The sequence below is a fragment of the Bufo bufo genome, chromosome 4, assembly GCF_905171765.1.
Source record: "Bufo bufo chromosome 4, aBufBuf1.1, whole genome shotgun sequence".
Lineage (NCBI taxonomy): Eukaryota > Metazoa > Chordata > Amphibia > Anura > Bufonidae > Bufo > Bufo bufo.
The window spans coordinates 86,265,065-86,287,188 of NC_053392.1; positions in this window are offsets into that span (position 1 = coordinate 86,265,065).

Below are 22,124 nucleotides of genomic sequence, written 5' to 3' on the forward strand. Positions count from 1 at the left end.
TGGCACTGGATGGCATGTCATGTATGTACCACCACACATAGTGTAAATGTGCGTGGCACTGGATGGCATGTCACGTATGTACCGCCACACGTAGTGTAAATGTGCATGGCATTGGATGGCATGTCATGTATGTACCACCACACATAGTGTAAATGTGCATGGCACTGGATGGCATGTCATGTATGTACCACCACACATAGTGTAAATGTGCGTGGCACTGGATGGCATGTCACGTATGTACCGCCACACGTAGTGTAAATGTGCATGGCATTGGATGGCATGTCATGTATGTACCGCCACACGTAGTGTAAGTGCTGCAGATTTTCAACTTTTTGGAAGAAAGCATCCCCTTTAAAGAAATTGTTCACACCTTTTCTGAAGACCCCCCTCCCCTCAGTGTGTCTACTCTGGACCCACACTGGTAATCATACTTACCTGATCCCTGCAGGTCCCAGGTGTCCCTATGTCAACATCCGGATCGGCACACTACACGTGACCACTGCAGCCAATGACTGGCCACAGCCGTGCCATGACCTGACCGCTGTGGCCAGTCATTGGCTGCAGTAGTGACATGACCAGTGTGAAACCAGATGTTGACCCGGACCTGCAGTTCGATGGAGCCGGAGGCCCGGAGCCCAGCAGCGGGGATCAGGTAAGTATGATTACCACTGCGGGTCTGGACACCCTGGGGAGGGAGGGGTCTTCAGAAAAGGTCCACTGGGGTGAACAACCCCTTTAAATTAACATTTATTTTGTGGATAATTGCCTCACATTTTAACCTTTACAATGCAGAGGCTGAAATCTGCCACATAGCTTTCCAGCAGCAAAATCTGCAAAATGAGGTGCCTCGCAATATATGGCGGCACGTTACCGCTCCAGCAGCAGTGACATATGATGTCAGCAAGGGCTCCTTCTAAATATGGCTGCACACATTACACCGCCATGCGATATTGCCTCTAATCTGAGTCAATTATTAGGGAGAATTCACACACGGAGGATTGGTTGTAGACATTTCTGCAGCTGTCCAGCCCATCTGATCCATGAGTTTGTCCCCACAAGATGAATGGAGCAGATTTTCTGCAACAAAATCTGCCGCGTGTGAATTCACTACAGAGTAAACGCCCCGCACCTTTCCACGGAAGCATGGCGGTATGCAGCCTCCCTTATGGACGCATTTCCACTGGATTCAGAAGACAGTCGTTAGGCAAAGTCATAGGGGGAGATTTATAAAAACTGGTGTAAAGTAGAACTGGCTTACTTGCCCATAGCAACCAATCAGATTCCCATCTTTCATATTCCAAAGGAGCTCTGAGAAATGAAAGCTGGAATCTGATTGGTTGCTAGGGGCACAGCGCACAAACGGGGGTCTTTGGAAGAAAAAAAAAGTGCCATGGCATCAGTGGGGGCCGTCCTATAAGGTAAGACCCTACTTAGACTAGGGCTAAACTGATGAAAGGTCCTCTTTAAAGGGGTATTCCCATCTTGGACAATGGGGGCATATCGCTAGGATATGTCCCCATTGTCTGATAGGTGCAGGTCCCACCGCTGGGACCCGCACTTATATAGAGACCGGAGCGGGGAGTGCTGTGGCTGGAGGACCCCAGATTTCCCGGGGTCCGACCACCACCAAGCGCTAATCCCCCCTCCCTCTCATTTCTATGGGGCAGACGGCAATAGCCGAGCCAGTTTGGTGGCCCCATAGAAAGTAATGGAGGGCGGCTGCGCAGTGAGCTCTCCTTCACCTTCGGGACCTGCACCTAGAAGGCCCCCATTGTCTGAGATGAGAAAACCCCTTTAAGCCCCATTGCGTATAATTTGGTAAACGCCATTAATAAACGTGGTTGAACTACGTCTCAGCAGCAATTCATAAGTCATCCTCATTGCTGAGCTGCACATCGCAAATCTGTTCAATGTAACCACGTTATAACAAGCCCATTGTGTAGACCGAAGGTCCGCGCCAGGAAGGAACTGGTTAACTCCCGCCAGAAATTGAACATCACGTGACTGACAGACCAGCGCGCCACAGACGAGCTTTAATTTGGCGCGCTGTTTTGTTGAGCGAACGATCGAGTTCTATTGGCTGGGAGAAGTTACCCAACATTTTTCCATCCAATGAGCGCCTGCCTCGTTGTCACATGTGTCTGCGCTCCAAACCTCGCTTTCGTTCCTTAACTTCCTTGGCGGTGCCGCACGGAAGTGAGCATTGAAATGTTTCCCGCGTCCTCCTGATTAAAAATATGTAAACTTGCGGCATGAACGAACACGTATGTGAGACTTCAGTGGGTAAAGGGGGCGAGTTAGTGTGTGTATAAAACTTCCTGATATCGGTGGGTTATGTGAGACTGCAGAATTTTTGATACTCTGAAATGCATTGAAGTCTATTGTGCTGCTTATATGGGTTGTTCTGTAGTGCAAGCTTTAGGAATCTACCAATAAAGTTTGTTGAATGTGGAATCCTCACAGGTATTTATTGCTCCTAGGTGCTTTGGGCGCTGTTCACATCTGTGTGCAAGGTAAAAATAGCGCCCTCTTGTAATATGATGGATCCAGTGGGACCCATGATGCGTTGTTGCTGGCCATCTTGTGATGGATCCTGCACTCTGCTCCTGTGATGAAATAGAAGACATGAACAGAGCTGCAGCTCCGTGCCAATGGGTGAGCGCTGTGTACCTGCAGATATGCATGTAAAGTGCAAGAAGGCGCTGTATAATGTAAGGTCCTAGACTACATGGGTCCTAACAGGAAGGCGGCCTCTTGGTTAGGACCAACACCGTTTTCAAAAGAACTAGAGGTTCCTGTATACCCAGCCGTTCTCAAACCATCTGACCCTTCTGAAGCCATCTCTTTCTGTCATCAGCAGTAATTTTCCTGTATATTCATAGAGAAAACCAGTTTTTGCAGGTAAAACCTGCATCCACATTGAAAGCGGTCTTCCAGTAGGCTTGGTGATGTTTTAGCTGCACATTAACCATCACGTGTGACCAGGGGCGGACTGGGAACTTAAAGTATCCCTGGAAAAAATACTAAAAGTGCTCGGTGCGTATTGCAGACCGCAAGCGGCCAGTCTGCAATATGCAGGCACCAGTCATGTGCACTCTGGGGCTTGACTTGAACGGGTCTGCAATCTGCAAAATCCGACCGAAGATAGGACTTTTGCGGAGCTGAGGCACGGATCGGAAGCGATTCCGTGAGCTTTCAGGTCCGTGCCTCTGCACCGCAAAAAGATAGGACATGTTCTATATTTGGCTGTAAATTTGCGGATCGCGGACCCATTCAAATCAATGGGTGTGTATCCGCAAGTGGAGCGCACACGGCCAGTGCCCATGCATTGTGGATGCTATTTGTGTTCCCTTTATTTTTTTGAGCAGTGTGTATATATATAATTTATTTTATTTTTTCCCTTCTCCTGAAGACAAATTAGGGTCTATTCACACGTCCGCATCCCTTCTGCAATTTTGCGGAACGGGTGCGGACCCATTCATTTTCAATAGGGCCGCAAAAGATGCAGGCAGCACACTGTGTGCTGTCCGCATCCGCACTTCTGGTCTGCGGCCCAGCAAAAGATAGAACACGTCCTATTCTTTGTCTGCAGCCACAGGCAAGAAAAGGCATTTCTATCATAGTGCCGGCCATGTGCAGTCCGCAAAATGCGGAACGCACATGGCCGGTGTCCGTGTTTTGCGGACCGCACAACACTTGCGGACGTGTGAATGGACCCTTTTATTGTAGGGGGCTGAAATAGGAACAAAACATGTAAAGAATAAATGAATGTGTCCTGTGTCTGGTCACCAGTGCCTGTGTTATTGCAGGGTGTGCGGACGCGCCCCGAGGGCTACATACCAGCATATGTTTGTGAAAACACACAGATCCTGCCTCCCCTCCCCCAGTCTGCACAGCGCTCTATTGTGGGATAGCTGATCCTTTCATATTCCACCCTCTTTGTAATGCTCTGATTGCTTTGATAGTCACACTATATACAGCTATAGCAGTATAAAATGCTCAAATGCCCAAGATCAGTCTCGGCTTTTATAAACTTCCCTTTGCTCTATGGCAGGGTTACACAACGTTTTCCAGTCAGAGAGCACCCTGTCAGATTGTCACATGTACAAAGGCTACAGTTAGGGTTGGGCTATTAGTCAAATTTAATTAATTCACCCTTGTAGAGCTCGAAAATGTATTTTTTTTTTAAACCGCACAGTCTCTGTAGTCGGTCCAGTCCCTGCTGCCTGTGCCATTAAAGGGGTTTTCCGTGATTTAAAGCAGTTGTCTGACTTCAGAAAATAATATTTATTATGTAGCAGAAGTTAATACAAGGCACTTACCAATGTATTGTTATTATCCACATTGCTTCCTTTGCTGGCTGGATTTATTTTTCCATCACATTATACACTGCTCGTTTCCATGGTTATGACCACCCTGCAATCCATCAGTGGTGGTCGTGCTTGCACACTATAGAAAAAAGCACCAGCCTATGTGCAGTCCAACGGTCCTGGGCACCAGAGAGAACAGCACTTTTTCCTATATTGTGCAATCACGACCACCACTGATGGATTGAAGGGTGTACGTAACCATGGAAACTAGCAGTGTATAATGTGATGGAAAAATGAATCCAGCCAGCAAAGGAGGCAATATGGACAATCACAATACATTAGTAAGTGTCTTGTATTAATTTCCTCTACATAAAAAATGCTATTTGCTAAAGTGAGACAACCCCTTTAACCACCTCCGGACCGCCTAACGCAGATTCGCGTTCCGGAGGTGGCAGCGCTGCGCACAATCACGCATATACGCGTCATCTCGCGAGACGCGAGATTTCGCTCAAAGCCGGCCCGCGCATGCGCATCGCGGGCCGGCAAAATTAAAAGAACAAGTTCGTCACCAGCCTGCCAGCAACGATCATTGGCTGGCAGGCTGGCGATTTTCAAAAAATCCAATCAAAAGTCATATAACAGATCATATTAGTAAATATGATCTGTTATATGGCTTCTCTGCTCCTCTGCTGGTCCTTTTCGTCGGTTGGATCCAGCAGAGGAGCAGACATCACTGTGAGTACACCAAACACTACACCTTAGCCCCAGATCACCCCCCTGCACCCCAATTAACCCTTTGATCGCCCCTGTCAATCACTATTGAAAGGAAAAAAAGTGATCAGTGTAAACTGTCACTTTTTTTTTTCACTAGTATTGGCTGTTAGGTTTTAGGGATAGTTTAGGCCCCTTGGTTAGGTAGTTTAGCGTGAGTTAGCGCCCACCGCACCGCAGTCACTTATTCGCTGTTTAGCGTATCGCTAATCAGCATTAGTACTTTTATAGTATCTGTAAGTGATCAAAACTGATCACGGTCAGATCTATAATAGTATTAGTGTCACCTTAGCTCGCCCTCCACCCAAAACGCAGTGTTTGCCCGATCAGGCCTGATCGGTCGGCCACACGTGCGTTCACCCACGCCCGCCCCACCGCAGTGACAAAAAATATCTATTTTTTGATCACTGCACATTCATTTTACACGCACTGCGGCGATAAAAAAAATCAGTTTTGATATTTTTTATCAACCGCAGCGGCCTCCGGTACTTCGCTAGCCTCCCCTTTGTAAGGGTACTTTAACACTAGTGTTTTTCTTTTCCGGCGCTGAGTTCCGTCCTAGGGGCTTAAATCCGGAAAAGAACTGATCAGTTTTATCCCCATGCATTCTGAATGGAGAGTCAGTCCTTCAGGATGCATCAGGATGTCTTCAGTTCAGTCTTTTTGACTGATCAGGCTTTTCAGAAAAACGTAGCATGCAGTATTTTTACCTCCGGCCAAAAAGCCTGAACACTTTCACTGAACGCCGGATCAGGCCTTTTTCCCATTGACTTGCATTAACGCCGGATCCGGCGCTGTGTGTTCAGTCAAAACGGATCCGGCTTTTGCATGTTAAACCCGAAAAATGTGAAAAAAAAGTTAGTCCATAAATGGCGGATCCGTTTTCTCCAATGCATTTTTTCATTGGGATCAAAATCCTGATCAGGATTGAAATGTAATCCGTTTTTCCGGATCCGGCGGGCAGTTCCGGTGTCGGAATTGAACGCCGGATTAAAACAACGCTAGTGTGAAAGTAGCCTTAGACAGGCTTGCTTTTTTTCTTGGGTAGTCTCAGGGAATACCCCTAAATTTAGTAGTCCAAAATGTCAAACAGGGGGTATTCTTCTGAAGAGGCCTACAGGATTCTGACCCAGTCGGATGAGGAGTGGGAACCCTCATCTGACGAATCTAGCGGGTCAGAATATGAACCTGTGGAAAGCAGTGGCTCTCTGACCCAAAGTTCGGACGAGGAGGTTGAGGTCCCTGGCAGCACCAGGCGTACCCGGCCCCGTGTCGCTAGACCACAGGTTACGCAGGATCCGCTTCAAGAGCAGCAGAGTGGGGCTGTCGCTGCCGGATCACGTGGTGAGGCATACACCAGCAGCGCAGCCCTTCCTGGACCTAGTACCAGCACTGCCGTACAACATGGTGACGTGGCGAGCAACAGAAGGGCAGTTGAAGCTGGTACGGTGGCACGTGCAGTAGTTACCCCGTCGCAGCCACCGCACAGACAGGCCCGTAGAGCCCCTAGAATCCCTGAGGTGCTGGCAAACCCTGATTGGCAGTCACCAACTTCAGCCGCACCTGTAGTTCCCCCTTTCACCGCCCAGTCTGGAGTTCGGGTTGAGACGGCTCAAATCGGTTCGGCCCTGGGATTTTTTGAGCTGTTCTTGACTGCGGAGCTCTTGGACTTAGTCGTGGCAGAGACAAACCGGTATGCCACACAATTTATATCCGCCAACCCGGGAAGCTTTTATGCCCAGCCTTTCCGGTGGAAACCAGTCCAAGTTTCCGAACTTCAAATTTTTTTGGGCCTTCTCCTCAACATGGGCCTGACAAAAAAGCATGAATTGCGGTCATATTGGTCCACGAACCCGATTCATCACATGCCCATGTTCTCTGCTGCTATGTCCAGGGCACGATTTGAGGCCATCCTCCGTTTCCTGCATTTTAGCGACAACACCACCTCCCGTCCCAGAGGCCACCCAGCTTTTGACCGGCTCCACAAAATTCGGCCCCTCATAGACCATTTCAACCAGAAATTTGTATACCCCCGAGCAAAACATCTGCGTAGACGAGTCCCTAATACATTTTACCGGGCGCCTTGGCTTCAAACAATACATCCCAAGCAAGCGTGCCCGGTATGGGGTCAAATTGTATAAGCTCTGTGAAAGGGCCACAGGCTATACCCACAAATTTCGGATCTATGAGGGAAAAGATCAGACCCTGGAGCCGGTCGGTTGCCCTGACTACCTGGGGAGCAGTGGGAAGACAGTCTGGGACTTGGTGTCACCCTTATTCGGCAAGGGGTACCATCTTTATGTGGACAATTTCTACACAAGTGTGGCCCTCTTTAGGCATTTGTTTCTAGAACGGATTTGAGCCTGTGGCACCGCGCGAACTAGTCGCGTGGGCTTCCCCCAACGGCTTGTAACCACCCGTCTTGCAAGGGGGGAGAGGGCTGCCTTGTGTAACGAAGAACTGCTCGCGGTGAAATGGAGAGACAAGCGTGACGTTTACATGCTCTCCTCCATTCACGCAGACACGACAATCCAAATTGAGCGAGCAACCCGTGTCATTGAAAAGCCCCTCTGTGTCCACAACTATAATGCGCTCATGGGAGGGGTGGACTTCAATGACCAGATGTCTCCGTATTTAGTTTCCCGCAGAACCAGACGCTGGTATAAGAAGGTGTCTGTATATTTAATTCAATTGGCGCTGTATAATAGTTTTGTTCTCTACAGTAAGGCTGGGAGAACAGGATCCTTCCTCAAATTCCAGAAAGAGATCATCGAAAACCTCCTTTACCCAGGAGGTTCCGTGGCCCCATCCACCAGTGTAGTTAGCCGTCTACACGAGCGACATTTCCCCAGTGTCGTTCCTGGTACCTCAACCCAACCGTCACCCCGAAAAAGATGTTGTGTCTGTAGCAGGAGTGGAATAAGGCGTGACACCCGCTATTTCTGTCCTGACTGTCCTGACCACCCTGCCCTATGCTTTGGTGAGTGTTTCCGGAAGTACCACACACAGGTACACCTAGCATAGGGATTGCATCTCACAGGACAGGCACACAGGGCTATTAGGGCCCTTTTACTCACAGCTGCTGCAAACCTCTCCTTTCACCTGGGATAAAGTGCATAACGTACTTTGCCACATCTTTGGGCGATTTGCGCTTTGCACATTGTCCCATGGGGAAGGAGAGGTTTGTTCTATAAAGGTAAAAAAAACTAAAACAAAAAAAAAATTACCGGTAAGTAAAACAGTTAAAAAAAAGTTAATATGTTCTGTTCTAAAGTTAATAAAGTTATTGCGTTGCGGCCTGGTTTTTTCTTTTTTGTTTTGTTTTTTTTACCTTCCAGGTGGACCAACCGATCGACTAGCTGCAGCACTGATGTGCATTCTGACAGAAGCATTGCGCTGCTGTCAGATTACACGCAAGTCGGTGTATGCGGCGCTGCAAGACGAGATTTCTCCTCTGCAGTAAAAGATACGTTTGCCGAGGCATATGAGCTGAGGAGGTGGCGGTGTTCATATACTTTGGCAAACACTTTGTATATATAAAAAAAAAAAATCCTGGCAATGATTTATTCATCCACATCGATTGATGTGAATGGAGAAATCGGGTTTGCCAGGGCATACGAGCTAAGTGGGTATGGATGTTGGGCGGAGCTCCTATGTCCTGGCAGACGCCTTTCTCCTCCTTTTTCTTTTTTTGGCAGAGATTTTTTCATCCACATTGATCGATGCGAATGAAGAAATCTGTGCCGTTCATTTTTTTCTTTCAGCCCAGAGGCTGAACGGAAAAAAAAAATCTCATTATCCGTATGCTCAATATAAGGAGAATAGCAGAAACTCCTAATGCTGGGCATACATGTAATGATTGCGGAGACCCTCAAATGCCAGGGCAGTACAAACACCCCACAAATAACACCATTTTGGAAAGAAGACACCCCAAGGTATTCGCTGAGGGGCATATTGAGTCCATGAAAGATTTAAATTTTTGTCCCAAGTTAGCGGAAAGGGAGACTTTGTGAGAACAAAATCAAAAAAATCTATTTCCGCTAACTTGTGGCAAAATTTTTTTTTTTCTATGAACTCGCCATGCCCCTCATTGAATACCTTAGGGTGTCTTCTTTCCAAAATGGGGTCACATGTGGGGTATTTATACTGCCCTGGCATTTTAGGGGCCCCAAAGCGTGAGAAGAAGTCTGGTATCCAAATGTCTAAAAATGCCCTCCTAAAAGGAATTTGGGCACCTTTGCCCACCTAGGCTGCAAAAAAGTGTCACACATGTGGTATCTCCGTATTCAGGAGAAGTTGGGGAATATGTTTTTGGGTGTCATTTTACATATACCCATGCTGGGTGAGATAAATATCTTGGTCAAATGCCAACTTTGTATAAAAAAATGGGAAAAGTTGTCTTTTGCCAAGATATTTCTCTCACCCAGCATGGGTATATGTAAAATGACACCACAAAACACATTCCCCAACTTCTCCTGAATACGGCGATACCACATGTGTGACACTTTTTTGCAGCCTAGGTGGGCAAAGGGGCCCACATTCCAAAGAGCACCTTTCGGATTTCACAGGTCATTTACCTATTTACCACACATTAGGGCCCCTGGAAAATGCCAGAGCAGTATAACTACCCCACAAGTGACCCTATTTTGGAAAGAAGACACCCCAAGGTATTCCCTGAGGGGCATGGCAAGTTCCTAGAATTTTTTATTTTTTGTCACAAGTTAGTGGAAAATGATGTTTTTTTTTTTGTTTTTTTTTCATACAAAGTCTCATATTCCACTAACTTGTGACAAAAAATAAAAACTTCCATGAACTCACTATGCCCATCAGCGAATACCTTGGGGTGTCTTCTTTCCAAAATGGGGTCACTTGTGGGGTAGTTATACTGCCCTGGCATTCTAGGGGCCCAAATGTGTGGTAAGGAGTTTGAAATCAAATTCTGTAAAAACTGACCAGTGAAATCCGAAAGGTGCTCTTTGGAATATGGGCCCCTTTGCCCACCTAGGCTGCAAAAAAGTGTCACACATCTGGTATCTTCGTACTCAGGAGAAGTTGGGGAATGTGTTTTGGGGTGTCATTTTACATATACCCATGCTGGGTGAGAGAAATATCTTGGCAAAAGACAACTTTTCCCATTTTTTTATACAAAGTTGGCATTTGACCAAAATATTTATCTCACCCAGCATGGGTATATGTAAAAAGACACCCCAAAACACATTCCTCAACTTCTCCTGAGTACGGAGATACCAGATGTGTGACACTTTTTTGCAGCCTAGGTGGGCAAAGGGGCCCATATTCCAAAGAGCACCTTTCGGATTTCACTGGTCATTTTTTACAGAATTTGATTTCAAACTCCTTACCACACATTTGGGCCCCTAGAATGCCAGGGCAGTATAACTACCCCACAAGTGACCCCATTTTGGAAAGAAGACACCCCAAGGTATTCGGTGAGGGGCATGGCGAGTTCATGGAAGTTTTTATTTTTTGTCACAAGTTAGTGGAAAATGATGATTTTTTTTTTTTTTTTTTCATACAAAGTCTCATATTCCACTAACTTGTGACAAAAAATAAAAAGTTCTATGAACTCACTATGCCCATCAGCGAATACCTTAGGGTGTGTACTTTCCGAAATGGGGTCATTTGTGGGGTGTTTGTACTGTCTGGGCATTGTAGAACCTCAGGAAACATGACAGGTGCTCAGAAAGTCAGAGCTTCTTCAAAAAGCGGAAATTCACATTTTTGTACCATAAATTGTAAACGCTATAACTTTTACCCAAACCATTTTTTTTTTACCCAAACATTTTTTTTTTATCAAAGACATGTAGAACAATAAATTTAGAGCAAAATTTATATATGGATCTTGTTTTTTTTGCAAAATTTTACAACTGAAAGTGAAAAATGTTTTTTTTTTGCAAAAAAATCGTTAAATTTTGATTAATAACAAAAAAAGTAAAAATGTCAGCAGCAATGAAATACCACCAAATGAAAGCTCTATTAGTGAGAAGAAAAGGAGGTAAAATTCATTTGGGTGGTAAGTTGCATGACCGAGCAATAAACGGTGAAAGTAGTGTAGGTCAGAAGTGTAAAAAGTGGCCTGGTCTTTCAGGGTGTTTAAGCACTGGGGGCTGAGGTGGTTAAATACTGATGACCTTTTCCCTGGATAGGTCATCAGTATCTGATCAGTGGGGGTCTGACACCCACCGATCAGCATGTTTGAGAAAACAGTGGCGCTTACAATTGCCTGTGGCCTTCTTGCAGCTTTCCTTAGGCCTCTTTCACACGGGCAAGAATTCCACGCGGGTGCAATGCTTGAGGTGAACGCATTGCACCCGCACTGAATCCGGACCCATTCACTTCAATAGGGCTGTGCACATGAGCGGTGATTTTCACACATCACTTGTGCGTTGCGTGAAAATCGCAGCAAGCTCTATATTGCGTGAAAATGCAGATCATGTGATGGACCATGTGATAAGCGCAGTGACGTCACCAAAGGTCCTTTTCTCCCAGGTCCTCAAAGAAGAAGAAAAAAGAAGATTATGCCGGGTGCGCAAACAAGTGGATGAGGTGAGTTTAATTTTATTTTTTTAACCCCTCTATCCCTAATTTACTTAGCATTCTGTATTAAGAATGCAATTTTTTTCCCTTATAACCATGTTATAAGGGAAAATAATAAAATCTACAGAATACCTAACCCAAACTTTAGTGAAGAAGTCCGGGTTTGGGTCTGGGTACCACATTCAGTTTTTTCTCACGCGTTTGCAAAATGCATTGCACTCGCGTGGAAAAAACTAAAGAACGCAATCGCATACAAAACTCACCCCACTCGCAGGCAAAAATCGCACGATTTGCCCGCGACGCACCCGCATCCTATCCGGCCCTCGCACGCGACGCCCGTGTGAAAGAGGCCTTAGACTGAGTGATGGCACGTTCATTGGTCACATGACCTAGGCGCAGCTCACTGAAGTGAATGAGGCCGAGCACAGGTGCTATACAATGTACAGAGCTGTACTTGGTGAGCAGGGAGAGGTCTGCAGCGATACTGTGAGCACCAGTGCCTTCTCAAACAACTGATCATCAGGGGTCCTGGGTGTCAGACCCCCACAGATCAGATACTGATGACCTATCCAGAGGACTGAGCACTGACTGTAGACAGGCTCCTGCTGTAACAGGATCAGAGATAACTTTGATTCTGGCCGTGTAACTTCCTAGATGCCGCTGTCAATAGTAATTGTGGTATTTAGGAAGCTAAGTAAGGGACTCCCTTTCGCCGTTAAAGCCCCCTGCAAACACAATTGCAGGGTGCCAATATATTGTCATTGCAGTCCAGTTGCTATGACCATATGTCAATTAGACTGTGCCACAGGCTCATTTTATTCGACAGACTGCCACTGTTACAGTGATAGGTTACAATTAGTGATGAGCGAAGCAAGCTTAGGATGCTACATCCAAAGTGGCTTCATTCAAAACTTCAGATTAATATTGTACAGAGATCCGTCTCCGTACAGTATTAGAATGTATGGGCTCCGATGAGCTGAAGTTAGTTATTTGAGAAGTCGCGGGAGACTTAGTTGAATAACTTCAGCAGTTGATTTTTAAAGGGGAAAACCACTTTAAAACTTGGACCCGAACTCTGCTTCGGTTTCTGACTGGTGCCTCGGAACCGAAGCAGATTTCAGTTCCAAGTTTTAAAGTGGTTTTCCACTTTAAAAATCAACTACCAAAGTTATTCAATGAAGTCTCGCGCGACTTCTCAAATAACTAACTTAATCTCATCGGAGCCCATACATTCTAATACTGTACCGAGATGGATCTTCGTACAGTATTATTCCGAAGTTTTGAACGAATCGACATCGGATGTATTCTATTCACTTGTAGTCTATAATTCACGATCTGAGGAAGGCATCTGCCAGGTGGGTCCCAAAATGTTTTTCTGCACATAAAAAGCATGTCCGAGGGCCAGCCTTCCAGTGTGAGCCTATGCAGCCAGGCGATAGCGGGACACAGGTGCTTGGCCCTGTCATTCATTCGGGAAGGGGATTACTGAGAGGAGAGAAGGAACTGTGGTGCACCTAGAAAAAAATTACACCTGAATCCAGGATACTATCTCTGATCTATCTGGAGGACCCTGCATATACATGCATTACAGAGACCCCTTAATTTCTCCTGTGGAGACACTGCCGGGGAATTGAACTGTTGCATTAGGCCTCTTTCACACGACTGTTTTTTTTCGTTTGAGGGCCGTTTTTTGCTTTCCATATACGGTTGTATACGGAACCATTCATTTCAATGGTTCCACAAAAAAACGGAATGTACTCCGTATGCATTCCATTTCCGTATTTTCATTTTTCCATTCAGTTGATAGAACATGACCTATTATTGACCGCAAATCACGTTCCGTGGCTCCATTCAAGTCAATGGGTCCGCAAAAAAAACAGAACACATACGGAATGTATTACATATGTCTTCCGTATCTGTTCCGTTTTTGCGGAACCATCTATTGAAAATTTAATGCCCAGCCCAATTTTTTCTATGTAATTACTGTATATTGCATACGGAAAAACGGAACGGAAACAAACAACGGATCCGTGAAAAACTGACCGCAAAATACTGAAAAAGCCATACGGTCGTGTGAAAGAGGCCTTACTTGGACATACTATGATAAACTGTTTTAGGGCAGATATTCTGTCAAATAAAAAAAATACCATACATTTTTTTGTTTTATGAAATAGCTAGTGTGGACCCTGTCTACACCCTATATTTGCAGGTTGTGTTCTGAAATATAACTTTTGACTTTCCCACCTTTTACTACCCAGAATTTAGCTGACAGGTTTGACCCTTGATTACTTGCGTTGTAAGACTTGAGATAATGATGTTTGTCAAAAGTATCTAAACATTTGACTCTCTAGGATGTTATACGAATTTGATCATTGTGAAGGTCAGATTTGATATAGGGTGTGTCCAAAGGTTTTATGGTTTGTTTCTAGGAATAAAATGATAAAATTGAAGATTTATCGAAGGCCGACATTAGTGACATAGAAGCTATGACGACCGTTTAGCACAGCCCTCTTGTCATTTTCTACAACCCAGGCCGCCTTATAAGACATGTATTCCAATACCAGTCGTACATGGTTTTGATGGGAATACCCCTTTTAAGGTGAGTAACCTACTGCATCATCCGGTCCGTTTTTTTTTCTGGTTACATTTTGGCAAAAGGAGCTTTGTTTTACTTTCTGCTATAAATGTACTTGTAACACTTCATGCCTTTGGTAATGTTTTACCTTCGTGGAGAGGGTTTTTAATTTTTAACAATCATTATCAATGAATCAACAAAGCAGGGAAGGGAGGATGTGAGTCAGATTTACCAAGTCTGGTATTTTCCACAAAGTATTAAAGGAATAGAATGAGCCCAAAACAAATATAAAGGACGGGAAAAAGGCACTCAACTTTTCAACGTTGCTCCGATCCATCGCCAATTCTCCTTGGCAGACCAGAAGTCGGACTAACCACTACTTGTCCCCAGGGCTGTGGAGTTGGTAAGCCAAAGTTCTGACTCCGACACCTTCTTAAATGGCCAATAATTTAGTAATAACAGATTTCCTGTAGTAAAATGGGGACATGGGGCTTTTCTCACCATCATGTAAGTTATCGGGCTACTTAGGTAGAACATAAGGGCTCATGCACATGAATGTGTGCCGTCTGTCCTGTGCATTGGGGATTGCAAATTGTGGTCCCCAATGCACAGGCACCGTCAGTGTGTCTGATGTAGACCTATTCAACTTGAATGGGTCTGTGATCCGTCCGCACCACAAAAAAATAGAACATGTTCTATTTTATTGCTGTGCAGAGGCACAGACAGAAAATTGCACCGCACCTTACGGTTTGCGGACCCGTTCAAATGAATGGATCCGCATCTGCGATGCGGTGCACAAACAGTCGCTGTTTGCGGGCTGCAATATGGGCAACGGTCGTGTGCATGAGCCCTAAACCATATTGGAATACAATATCTGAAATGTTCTATGCTCATGTAAGTAAATATGCAATGCATTAACCCTAGAAGAGATAGGACCCTTATAATGTAACTTTTATTATTCATCTAGTTAAAAAAAATATATGCCCCAGTATCGTAGCAGCACAAAAACATGGGCAAACAATTTGCGGCCCACCTATTACTGCACATATAATGTCCACCACAAAAGTTACATTTTAAGGGTCCTATCTCTTCTAGGGTTAATGCACATTGATTAAAAGGACTTGTTTATTACCTCATAATATTGTTTGGAAAGTGTTAACAGTTTTTCAGTGTAACATGGCCAGTTTTCTTAATGGAACTGTCTTCACAGAAGCTTTGATCAAAGAGGCGCAAGATATATTTTCCGAAAGGGAGATCCCCAGTTTATCCTCTTCAGCCTATTGTAAAGTAGCGTTTAATGATTTGTATGCAGGATTTAAGGACAATATAAAATCGTGGTGGGAGATTAAGTCCCTGGAGAGCTATATACAACATGATATAGTTCCCAGGGGCCTATCCGTATTGTTCCTGCCGACCGCATTTCTTCTGCCTCTCCTGGTCTGGCGGAGAGGTGGGATGTAGAACTCACCAAGAGCTCGCTCAATTTAATGAGGATTCTTCTCGAGGAGGATAAGGTCCTCTTCGAGAAAACCTCCGAAAAGCTGTGTGTCCTAAAGGAGACAGCCTTGGGGTTTGAGAAAGATCCAGACTTCAAAAGACGAGAGGCCTCCTTGCAGACATCAGTAGAGCGCTTTCAAGGTCTCTTAAAGGAATGAAAGCACAGACAATTTGTCAAAGATTTAAGTGATTTCCGAGAAAAGGCCTACCAATTCGGGAAAAAGGGTAGTAATCCCTCCGCATCAGAAGTTTCCTCATCAGATATAGATTTCTCAGATTGTGAAGGGACATATAATTCAGAGAGGAACCGTACTAAAAAGGGCCAGGTATCTTCTAGAAAGCAAGGCTATAGAAGGAGACGATGGGGAAGGGATTTCATCAATTCACGGGGTGGCAATTTTCAGGGTGCCTCTCAATCAGCACCATATTCCACCACGGCCTGTCCAACAACAAGCATTATATCTCGTCACCCCACACCTCCTTCTTCTGCACCTTCATCCACCTCTTCGTCCTCTTTTTTGGGACAGGGCCAGGCCCCCTATCATTTTTAAAGCAGGACCAAATGAGCGATGCTCTACAGGTAATTAACCTCTCTCTTTACACATATTAAATGAAGCCGAAATTTCTGTTCTGTGGAGGGGTCTGTCCTTCGTCCCAACTATGGACTTCAAGGTCTTCACTTGGGTAAAGGACCTTGACCTCTTCTGCAGAAAATCTAAATGGAGGACGTTTTTTGAGGGTTCCAATAGGCAGTCCTATGATAGACTGGGAATACAGGACAGTGATTTGGCTGACCTGGGACTCTTGATGGAGTTATGGGAAGAAGGTTCAAGGAACCCTGGTGAGGGCCCTTTCACCAAACTTAGTTTAAAAAGTACTAAGACACCCCCTCCTTCAAACTATGAGTTCATCGATATTTTTCAACATCTTGTAACTTCTGAACTAGAATGCCTGAAAGTCCGCTATTATAGCCATGGGAACCTGTCTCTGCCCGAATTAGAGGCTTTGAGAACACTTGAGTTGGATAGTTCCATAGTCATCAAGCAATCCGACAAATGCGGGAACCTTGTGATTATAGACCACAACATTTATTCAAAAATGTGTTTAGAACTTTTAAAAGACAGAGACGGCTATCAGATTCTAGCGGGAGACCCGACTGATGTTTTCCAAGGGAGGCTCAGGTCCATTCTTCAATTTGGCCTTGGCAATAAAGCCATTAGCAAGGCTGAATATGACTTTGTTACCCTTGGCACCACAGATTGCCACCTTTTACAGCCTTCCTAAGGTGCATAATAGTTTAAGGAATCAATTCTCTAACACAAAATGTGTTATGTCTAAAAAGCAGAGCAGGGCAGGCCAGACAGGTGCTGGTAGTGGGAGACTCCATTATTATGGGAACAGATAGGGAAATCTGTCACAAAGACCGTGATCGCCGAACAGTGTGCTGTCTTCCTGGCGCTAGAGTTCGACACATCGCGGATCGGGTTGACAGATTACTGGGAGGGGCTGGAGACGATCCAGCGGTCATGGTCCATATCGGAACCAATGACAAAGTTAGAGGTAGGTGGAGAGTCCTTAAAAATGATTTCAGGGATATAGGTCAAAAGCTGAGGGCAAGGACCTCAAAGGTAGTATTTTCCGAAATACTGCCTGTACCACGAGCCACACAAGAAAGGCAATGGGAGATTAGGGAGATTAACAAGTGGCTCAAGAACTGGTGTAGGAAGGAGGGGTTTGGGTTCCTGGAGAACTGGGCCGATTTTTCTATCGGCTACAGGCTCTATCGTAGGGACGGGCTGCACCTCAATGGGGAAGGGGCAGCTGTGCTGGGGAGAAAGATGGCTAGAAGGTTGGAGGAGTGTTTAAACTAGGGACTGGGGGGGAGGGTAATTACGTTATAGGAGGGGAAGATAGTGCAGATAGAGTCCGGGGGCAAGGTAATAAGAATGGGGGAGAAATGGAAGGAGGGACTAGAACAGTTCAGAAGGAAAGGTGTAGGGTAAAAAATATACATAAACCTCTCAAATGTATGTATACTAATGCCAGAAGCCTGACTAATAAAACGGGTGAACTGGAATTAGTGATGTGTGAGGAGGACTATGACATTGTGGGAATAACTGAGACATGGCTGGATGATAGCTATGACTGGGCAGTTAATGTACAAGGTTACAGTCTGTTTAGAAAGGATCGTCAAAACCGGAGAGGGGGAGGGGTCTGCCTTTATATAAAGTCCTGTCTAAAGCCCACACTCCGGGAAGATATAAGTGAGGGACATGAACATGTGGAGTCACTGTGGGTAGAGATACATGGAGCTAAAAACAACAATAAATTACTAATAGGAGTTTACTATAAACCACCTAATATACCAGAGTCCACAGAAAATCTACTACTAAACGAGATAGACGAGACGGCAAATCATAATGAGGTGGTTATTATGGGGGACTTCAACTTCCCAGATATAGACTGGGAAACTGAAACTTGTATATCTCATAAGGGAAACAGGTTCTTGGCAAAAACCAAATTTCCCAACTGGTTCAGGACCCGACTAGAGGCACGGCCATACTGGACTTAGTATTAACTATTAGACCTGACAGAACAACAGACGTGCAGGTTGGGGGACACCTGGGAAATAGTGACCATAAAGTAATAACCTTCCAATTATCATTCAAAAGAGCGTTTCTACAGGGAGGAACAAAAATACCAAACTTCAAAAAAGCTAAATTTAGCCAACTAAGAGAGGCCATAGGCCAAACTAACTGGGACAAAGTCCTCACAAATACAGACACAAAATGGGATATCTTTAAAAACATCCTAAAATCTCATTGTGAGAGGTACATACCGTATGGTAATAAAAGGTTAAGGAACAAAAAGAAACCAATGTGGATAAATAGAACTGTAAAGAAAGCAATAAATGACAAAAAGAAAGCATATAAAACACTAAAACAGGAGGGTAGCACGGAAGCACTGAAAAACTATAAGGAAAAAAATAGAACATGTAAAAAACAAATAAAAGCGGCCAAACTAGAGACCGAGAGATTTATTGCCAAAGAGAGTAAAACTAACCCTAAAATGTTCTTCAATTATATAAATGTTAAAAAGTATAAATCTGAAGGTGTTGGCCCTTTAAAGAGTAATGAGGGGGGAGTCGCAGAGAGCGACGAGGAGAAAGCAAAGCTGTTAAATATTTTTTTCTCCAATGTATTCACTGAGGAAAATAAATTGTCAGATGACATGCAGAATGCAAAAATAAATTCCCCATTAAAAGTGTCCTGTCTGACCCAGGAAGAAGTACATCAGCGACTTAAAAAGATTAAAATAGACAAATCGCCAGGACCAGATGGCATACACCCCTGTATCCTAAGGGAATTAAGTAATGTCATAGCCAGACCCTTATTTTTGATATTTGCAGACTCTATACTGACAGGGAATGTCCCACAGGATTGGCGCATAGCAAATGTGGTGCCAATATTCAAAAAGGGTCCAAAAACAGAGCCTGGAAACTATAGGCCAGTAAGTATAACATCTGTTGTGGGTAAACTGTTTGAAGGTTTTCTGAGAGATGCTATCTTAGAGCATCTCAACGGAAATAAGCAAATAACGCCATATCAGCATGGCTTCGTGAGGGATCGGTCATGTCAGACTAATTTAATCAGTTTCTATGAGGAGGTAAGTTCTAGACTTGACAGCGGCGAATCAGTGGAGGTCGTATATCTGGACTTCTCCAAAGCATTTGACACTGTACCACATAAAAGGTTAGTATATAAAATGAGAATGCTCGGACTGGGAGAAAACGTCTGTATGTGGGTAAGTAACTGGCTCAGTGATAGAAAACAGAGGGTGGTTATTAACGGTACATACTCAGATTGGGTCACTGTCACTAGTGGGGTACCTCAGGGGTCAGTATTGGGCCCTATTCTCTTCAATATATTTATTAATGATCTTGTAGAAGGCTTGCATAGTAAAGTATCAATTTTCGCAGATGACACTAAACTGTGTAAAGTAATTAACACTGAAGAGGACAGTATACTACTACAGAGGGATCTGGATAGATTGGAGGCTTGGGCAGATAAGTGGCAGATGAGGTTTAACACTGATAAATGTAAGGTTATGCACATGGGAAGGAAAAATGCAAGTCACCCGTACATACTAAATGGTAAAACACTCGGTAACACTGACATGGAAAAGGATCTAGGAATTTTAATAAACAGCAAACTAAGCAGCAAAAACCAGTGTCAGGCAGCTGCTGCCAAGGCCAACAAGATAATGGGTTGCATCAGAAGGGGCATAGATGCCCGTGATATGAACATAGTCCTACCACTTTACAAATCGCTAGTCAGACCACACATGGAGTACTGTGTACAGTTCTGGGCTCCTGTAAACAAGGCAGACATAGCAGAGCTGGAGAGGGTTCAGAGGAGGGCAACTAAAGTAATAACTGGAAGGGGTAGACTACAGTACCCTGAAAGATTATCAAAATTAGGGTTATTCACTTTAGAAAAAAGACGACTGAGGGGAGATCTAATTAATATGTATAAATATATCAGGGGTCAGTACAGAGATCTATCCCATCATCTATTTATCCCCAGGACTGTGACGAGGGGACATCCTCTGCGTCTGGAGGAAAGAAGGTTTGTACACAAACATAGAAGAGGATTCTTTACGGTAAGAGCAGTGAGACTATGGAACTCTCTGCCTGAGGAGGTGGTGATGGTGAGTACAATAAAGGAATTCAAGAGGGGCCTGGACGTATTTCTGGAGCTTAATAATATTACAGGCTATAGCTACTAGAGAGGGGTCGTTGATCCAGGGAGTTATTCTGATTGCCTGATTGGAGTCTGGAAGGAATTTTTTATTCCCCTAAAGTGGAGAAAATTGGCTTCTACCTCACAGGGTTTTGTTGCCTTCCTCTGGGTCAACTTGCAGGATAACAGGCCGAACTGGATGGACAAATGTCTTTTTTCGGCCTTATGTACTATGTTACTATGTAAAATAGTGGGATATACCTAGACCAAGTGATGAGAGAGTTCGTTCTTTCTTTTGCATCGTATATAAGAGATACGATGGATTTCCTAAATAAAGTGGAGTCCTTGGTCATTGACCCTTCAATCTTACTTGCTAGCATAGACGTCGAGTCTTTATATACCGGTAATAGTATCCCACATGATAAGGGACTCATGGCGACTGCTTACTACCTTAGTACTAGGGGGAAACACCTTAAGAATCATAATCAGTTATTTCAGAGTCTACTCAAGTTTATTCTCAAACACAATTTTTACTTGTTCAGGGGCAGTTCTACCACCAGCTCAGGGGGACGGCAATGGGGTGGTCTTGTGCCCCCACTTATTCCAATCTCTACCTGGGCTGGTGGGAAGACAACATGGTGGCAGGAGAAAATCGCCTTCTGGACAATATATATTGACAATGTCTTTGTGTTGTGGAATGGGCAAAGGGACGAATTTACGATATTTTTTTTTTTTTTAACGAGGTGAGAGAAATTTTAGAAAATACTGGCACATCCTCCGTATGGATCCAGATATAGCCAATAACATCATGCCTTACCCAAGTATTATGTATTGCAGAGGCAGAAGTCTCAGAGATAGGCTGGTACGGAGCCATTATGTACCCCCGGCATCACCCGGTACCTGGTTGGACCGTAGACCCTTGGGAGGGAGGTGTAGATGTGGGGCATGCAAGGCCTGCTCATTCATCTCTGTATCTAAAACGGTTACGTGCTCAGCGACTGGTAGGATCTTCACTATACGCGACTTTATTAATTGTAGAACGAAAGGGGTGATTTACATTTGCCAGTGTCCCTGTCCCAGAGATTACATTGGGAAGACATTTAGAGAACTAAGAGAGACAATCTGTGAACACCTTAACGATATAGTGGAGAAAAATATCACACCGGTCGCAAGCCACGTCAATAAATACCATGAAGGGGACGCTAAAGTTCTCAAATTTTCTGCCTTGGAATTGGTTCCCATGTCCCCCAGGAAGGGAGACTCGAATAAATAAGTCCTCCAGAAGGAGGCAGAATGGATATATAGGTGTAGGTCGCAATCTCCTACGGGCCTAAATGAAAGTTTATCCTTTACTTGTTTTATTTAGCGGTTTGGGATAAACAACAATATGTCCCCTTTATTTCATGGGTTTCATATGTGTGGCTTGTACTTCTAACTAACTGTTTTGTTTGAGGACTGATTGGGGACAGTTATTATTTTTCTCCTTTTGGTGAAGTCTCTTGTTTTTGTCCATCTTTGACAGTCTCAACTGGTCATGAGTGCGGGAAGCACTCGAATTGAATACACAGGGTGACGTCATCTGGGTCACCTTTGTAGTATAATTTCCTACCCTGGACCTATATAAGGAGGTGCCAGAGCATTATGGTTTTGTTTCTATTATTGCAATATATATTT